Here is a 7533-nt window from a genome sequence, read left to right on the forward strand (position 1 = left end):
AAAACAAATAATTAAAAAGGAACGGTTTCAAAAAGTTTAAAACCTATTTATTTTTAGAAACACAATCAATATTCCGTAAAACATATCACACACTAAAAATTTACATAATCTATACAATCTAATAAAAGCCTTAATTAGGAGACACATGTCCTCCTCCTAGGGCCTCTAAAGGTCATTTTCCCGCCAAAATATTGATTCTCCTCATCTCCCTTGAATTAACCCGACACGGGATCCAGCAAGTAATACGGGTCCTCAAACTTCGGTCCATATTTAAGAGAAGAAACCAATCTAACTTTCCCATTCAACTTTCCCGACCTTTCATTCGCATACTAGGGTTTCCAACATTCAGCTTCTTCTCCAAGCTTCCTCTCTCATTCTTCTCCAAGCTTCCTCTCTCAATCTCAAACGTTTGATAAGGTAAATCGAATATGTTCTTTGTATCCGACATAAATTTTGCAATATATATTGATGATTCTTCATGCTTGATTACTTATTTTGTGTGTACTGATTTCTCAGTTGTTCCATATTATTACTCAATCTTGATCTTCCCATGTTATTCATCTTCATTTTATATCAATCAGATATAGATCCAAATGAATCAAGTTTTTGATATTGAAGGAAAAAATTTTTAGGGTTTCACATCTCATTCTCAATCGGCTAACAGCAAGGTAATCTTAGGTTTTCTATGTTGATCCAATCTTAAGTTTTCAATCTTATTCATCATTCTTGATGTTGATTTAATTTCTTTTCTGTTTTGATTTGTCAATCTTTCGATATTATTATCCGATCTTTTTATTCTCATCATTACTTTGGATTCCTTAATCGTTTCACTTCAACATCAGGTAGGATCCAGATTTGTTTGTTCTTTCACATATTGTTGATTTTTTGATAAAATTTTCCTATTTTTTGATTGTTGCTCTATGAACCGGCTCTGATTAGCGATTAATCGGAGGCTAGCTACGATTCTTACAACCATGATGACTGTTGTTGATTTGATTGTATATGTCCTGGAAATGGTGGTGATTATGGTTCGTATAGGCAGTCGGAAAGGAATGATTTATATAAACAGTATGCGGAGAAGCTTTTACAATCTGGGTAAGTTTATAGATGCTTTTGCTCAAATGAGGTATGTGTTGTTGAACTGGGAATCTGGGATGCCATTGTTGAAGTTTTTATATATGTTTATGTGGAAGAAAGTCATCCCCTTTCTAAACTATAAGGTTATGTTCTATTTTGTGTTTTAGTTTACATTCAGGTAGCTTAATGAACTGTACAATTGAAAAAGGATCAATGGTGGATAGAGAAAACATTTAATGAATTGTATAATTGAAAATGATCAATCGTGAAAGGAGAAAACGTTTAGTTATGTGAACCGTTTAAACATGATCTATAATTATCAAGATTGTATAACAGTGTTATGGCCAAGTTGGTAGTTGATCCTATTTGTCGTTAGATACAACACCAAATCGATCAATGTCCTTAGATACAAAGTGGCAATGGACCTCAACATCAGCAGCCTTATACCTTGCGCCAGTTGTCGTTTTGGCTCATATGAGCACATTTTTAGTCAGGTTTGTCAACTAAATATATAATATTCTATATTTCACTTTTTATCTTTTCAATGTACGTGTGTGTAATCTGGATGTCATTTTATACAGTCTTGACTGAATAGCGATTGAGACTTTAACCGAAGAAAATGCTTCTCCTAAAACAGAAGTGGGTCACACTAGGAATGATTATGAGCACCTTATTGCTGAAAATGCAGCCCTTAAGGTATTACATAATTCTGGTTTGGGACTGTACACAAACGACTGGCTATCACTAGGTGTAATATGCTAATTCTGATAATGTTACTTTTTTAGAAAAGGCTGGCATAAGCTTCTGAGCAGGAAGAAAATAAGCAATAAATGGGCTGCAAAAATCATCAATATGTGCAAACCATACTTGTGCAGGCCGGTTAACAGAAAACAAATACCGCCTATGGTCATTTGACTTGATGGTTAGTGATTAGTGAACCTCTTTTTTATCCATTTTTAATTGTCAAGACTACTCCTTTGAGACGACATTAGCACGTACTTATGTTTTTTAGAATGTGAAGAATATGATGAATAAATCCAAAAATAATCACCAAATCTGATCACCATATTCATTTGTCTTGCATTCTTGAATGGATGGGAAGAAGTGTGTGATCGGGGTAGGGTTAAACATGATTAGAAGCATCAACTTCAAATATTACCAACCCAATAGTGATGTACCTAACCCATTAAACATGATTAGAAAATTACTGGTGAATCATGTGATAATTATCACTGAAATCCTTTACATCAAACGGGTTATACTCAAAGGTACCAATACCTATTGCACAATCAATACCTAATCAGAATACCTTTTGCTTAAATTCTTATTTTGTTAAAAATGTAAATATACTTTCTAATTGCAATAGTTGTCATATCTACATGCTCCATAGATGTGATAGCGGTTTAGATTCTGAACTAGAAGTTGAAATCACATTAGTTTATACATCTGGAATCAGTAAAACAGAATATACTTGAGATGAAAAAAAAATATTTAGGTCAGCTAAATTAGGTTACTCTGGTCAATATGGGTTCTTTTTAATTAATTTTTACATAGAAAAGTAATGCTACAGGTACGCTTAACCAGGTTATTTGATCATTTCCATGGATTTTTAGGCTTCCAGTTGATTTCGAATTTGAAATTCCATCTCGAATCCCCAGTACCAGGTACTATCATTTGGGGATTTTCATTAACGGTTAACTATTTCTAAAAACAAATTAGTGATCATGTTAGTTATTTGCGGGTACTCAGTAGCTGTTAAGTAGTTTAACTCGCTGATTTATTCTTCACATTTTATTTGAAATCAATTATCATTGCATTTATAGGTATTTTGTACAAAGATAAAATATATCAAGGCAAAAGTCAAACATGTGAAGCCATTTTGTCTTTATATTTATTATTTGAAGTTTTTATTTTTACATTTTGTACAACATTAACTATATTAAAAGAAATTATTTATAATTTTGTTACTGGTATAAGTGTTTTAAATGTAGTGGTAGGCTCGCCCTTCCTAGAACAAAATAAGTTGTAATGTAAATTCTATAGTCTCAGCTGAAATTAAAGTAAACCATTAGTAGTTATTGATCTGATTATGCACTATTTAAAGTGAAGTTATAGGCACACGGGTAATGCACTATTGCTTTGAAGATATGGATTAAACCCCGTTCGTTGGACTGAATAACAAATGAATGGTTAGATTTGTCTCCGTGAGACCCCACATTCCGGATCAATACTGTTAGCAGCGACCTAAATCAACAGCTTTATATTGCAAAGCTTCGTCTTTGAGGTATTTGAATAATTTGCCATTAATATCTATTTGAAATCTACACTTAATATTAGTGTGCATAAGTGTAATTGGTTTTATTTATAATATGAAACATTTCATAAGAAACTTTATGATTTCAATTTAATAGAGATGGCAAGATGACCGGTTAGATAGCGAGTTAAAAATATATAGAGTCAAATAAATCATATTTAAATACGAGTCACACTCCCTACCAAACTTAACTTAATACTTTCTTAGCGATACTTATCAACTTAATATTTTCTTACAGTACGTATCAAGTTATTGATCTTCATTATTTTGTGTATTTGTTTGTGATATAAAAGTCAAATTTTCATGTTAAAAGTAAAGATGAAGGATTTTTTGTTTGAAAAGGTTAACAATAGTTAGCCACACAAAAGAAGATATAAGAGCTATGTTGTCAAAAGCGCAAATGGGATTTTTTTGAAAAATGCTCCTGAGGCGCAAAAACTGGCTCACACGGGCTTTTCGGAGCTGCATTCGTGTCCGCAGGTCCGTGCACGCATGAGCTCAACCAAATTCAAGCTGAGAAACTCATTTTTGCACCCCCCTGCGCGCGGGTAGGACTTGTGGTAAAACATGTCATAAAGCTACAATGGAGTAGTAAAGGCTTTACCTTATAAACAACCACTCACTTTGTTCCCACACTAATGTGGGACAAAGTATTTACCACATTTTGAGACTTTTATTCACACACCCAAAACTTACAACATATAAGTCCTAAACTTTTGCTACTAACTATTAGCTACATGATCTTAAATGGCATATATAATAGTTTTTTTTTTATTTTATATGTGGAATCTTATTTATTTTCAAAGCATAACATATTTTTTATATTTTTTTTCTCTATGTGCGCTTTTCTTAAAAAAAAACTCACGCTTTTTTTGCGCCCTGCGCCTAGGCTCCGGGCGAGGCCGATGCGCCTGGCCTGCGCCTTGCGTCTTTGACAACATAGTATAAGAGTAGGATCAATAATCTATTAATTTTGCTTTGTTAAAGCTCCAACATTCAGGTTCTTGAGAGTTGCAGAGGAGAAATTTTTGAGGAGATTGAAGAAGTTAGAGGGTGAAAAAGAGTGAATCCATGTACAAGAGTGGAGGAGATTAATGGAGTAATGCAAAATTGGGTGGAAGTAAGTGAGAAAGCTTTAGGAATTAACAAAATCATCAAATTTCAGCTGGTATCTTCGGTTCTTGAAATGAGTATGTCTTTTCTTATTTTATGATCATTTATAGTTTTGGCTTTCAATTTATTTGTTCATAGGATGTGGATATACAATAAGTTATAGAAATTTTGGGTATTATTAGGGGGTGTTTTAAATGTTTTTGTGTGAATATTTTCATTTCAATAATCAGAATTAGTAAAAAATAAATCTTGCAATCATTTTGATTGTCTTTATTTGAACATGTTTAACCTTATGTACTTAGAATATATATAAATTTGTCATGTGTGTGTCGTAGTTGCTATAGCCATAAAAGCTACTCGGGAGACCATTATGTATCATATACTGGATTTTAACCATTAGGGATCATATATTGGATTTTAACCTTAAAGTAAAATATTTTTAATGCATAGATTATAAAACTCTAAAAGCATCATGTCCATGTGTAATCTCTCTGGCATATAAGGGTCCAAATTCCGTAACACTTGCGATACATCTTTATTTTCCAGAACTAAAGGGTGGCGCATCTCCCACGAAAAAAGAGCAAGGAATCAATGGACGTGGATGGAAAGAAGGAAGGAGCTGAAAGATGTGAGTTATAAAATGTCCATTACAAAGCGTGTGCTAATAACTTTGTAGGTATCTTAATTAGTGGAAAGATTATTTTATCATATTTGTTTATAACAAGCCTCGATTGTATCATTTAGCATGACGAATCCTATTCTTCTTACATTCCACATACGAGCATCATTATTTCAAACACTCTTTTGTGCGATACTTTCAAGATTTAAAAGTATTGACGATGTATAACTTTTAACCATAGATAGTGATAAAAATGAACAATAAAACTTCCAACATTGTAAACAAAGAAAGTTTTACAAATTTATAAATTATATTTACGATGTTTTTTTTCATTTCACAATGTATCATTTATTTAGCCACGTAGAGAGAGTATTGGTTAATTATATTTTAGTTTTTACTACATTTTTTAATTTGTTACTAATATATTTTCTTTCGTATACATTGTTTACAATAGGTTTAATCTTATTGGATGGTATGATATGATTAAAGTCAAAGATATTTTGTTAGGCGATGAGTGTTTTTTTAATTGGTCAACAACGAATGCAAGATTATTGGTTACGAAACTCCAAAGAGCATAAATATTAGATTAATAGGTCAACAACGAATGCAAGATTATTAAATTTGACGCTTGAAAGAAGTTGGTCCGTCAAAGAGTAGACTATAAGAAATATTACACACTTAATCTTCTTTATAAGATCACATTTATAATTGATCGGTAAGTTTTGTGTATATATATCTTTTATTCTTTTCAATAATTTTAGGTACGGTGAAATTGGCCTTGGACTCTGCTTTGTTAGAATCTGGTGATATAGTCTTTCTAACATGTTTTAAAACTATGAATTCAAAAGAAAATCTATTCATACTAATAAAAATATATAACTAGGGGACACATGTCCCATGTAGCAAGTTCATCACAAAAGTTCCAATTTTGACTTTATGGTTTGACCAATATGCTTTTTTATTCAACATGAAAAGCTTTCAGCAAGTTATACGAGTGATAAAAGTGTTGATCATCTCAAGAAGTTTAAGCAAAGGAATGTCATGACAATTTTACAATTCACTATATTTATTTCCATCTAGGAATAATCATGTAATTTTCTTCGAATCTATACCTCAAATACATATTATTTGTCCCTCACGAAGTTTGCAGATATTAGCATTAATATCATATATAACAATTATTATTTTAGGATTCCATTATCCAAGAAAATAGGAGGTAAGTGGGTACTTTGAATATACCATTCAGTATATCATAGAAAAACTCTACGACATAAAAAAAAATATATCGTCCATATAAATACATCACAAAAAAGAGGACGGCTTAAGGGTCCATTAAAATATATACATCATACGATCAAGGCCAAAAAGAAAAAAAGTATTGTGCACTAGAAATCAAATTGATGTGTTGTCTGTTGAAACTAAAGCTCTTTTTGACCCGCTCAATGGTTTGCTCAAGTAAGAAGAAATTTTATATTTAATCTGTTAACTAAATGGAATTTTCTAGGTACGAATTGACACCCATATTTAGTATAATGTACCCAAACATGTATTAATATACTAAGTTGTTTTTCTTTTCGAATTGTGTTCTTAATGTTCAACTTCAGATTTCCATAAGTCCATGCGTACAGTATGTTTATAATCAGTTTAAACGTAATTTTTTTTTCAAAAAATAAAAAACATATCATTTCCCAACACCGCGAAATTCGCGGGTATTAGCACTAGTCTTTAATGGATTCAAAATTAACACAATATAAAATTTATTAGTTAATCATGAAAAAGGAAAAACAGAAATAAAAAACCAAAACAAAAGAATCATTAATACATATTAATACAATACAAAATTTATTAGTAAAAAAACAAAGATTTTCAAATTTTAAAAAATATCATAGTTAGATTTGCCAAAAAAATAAACAAAATAACTTAAAAATTATAGAGATTAGCATTAACGATTAAAACTATCATTATACCGGATCAAAAAACACCAAAAAAAGATAAAATTAAACTAAGTGAACAAAAACCTTTAAAGTTAGATTTTCATCAACAACAATATTTGATTTCCCCTTCGGATCATCCTAAGAAACATAAATGTAGGATCGTGTCGTGACCCAAACGAGTCAATCAGAAGAGCTCATATCCGTTTCAGAGGCGGAAACTTAGAAACGGAGTAGAAAAACAGCTTGTTTCACTTAATATTGCCTTGTATATTGATGAATAACAGTTTACAATTAAACAACACTTCAGCAGCACCTCGGTACCGTAAAATCAGAACCGTTACATATGATTTCGCTCCAGAGGCTATTTATAGGAGATGGGGTTCCGCTTGAAAGGCACATATGACAGTTCAAGCGGAATCATAAACATTCTGATTTCGCTTGAATGGATCATATGACATTTCAAGCGGAATCACCGT

General features: G+C 31.7%; 1 long non-coding RNA gene across 3 annotated transcripts; it reads left to right on the forward strand.

The window, feature by feature from the left end:
- The first annotated feature begins 313 nt into the window (after positions 1-313).
- Positions 314-5284, forward strand: LOC110885303. Of its 3 annotated transcripts, none has more exons than XR_002562075.2 (7): positions 314-1571; positions 1659-1773; positions 1863-1999; positions 2648-2741; positions 3182-3361; positions 4379-4581; positions 5051-5284. It is a non-coding gene; the product is annotated as an uncharacterized LOC110885303 (long non-coding RNA). The 3 variants fall into 3 exon arrangements; XR_002562076.2 differs by having other exon boundaries at positions 4392-4581; XR_002562079.2 differs by having other exon boundaries at positions 3187-3361.
- The last annotated feature ends 2249 nt before the right edge of the window (positions 5285-7533 follow it).

This window comes from Helianthus annuus, chromosome 7 (genome assembly GCF_002127325.2).
Source record: "Helianthus annuus cultivar XRQ/B chromosome 7, HanXRQr2.0-SUNRISE, whole genome shotgun sequence".
In the NCBI taxonomy this organism is placed as follows: Eukaryota; Viridiplantae; Streptophyta; class Magnoliopsida; order Asterales; family Asteraceae; genus Helianthus; species Helianthus annuus.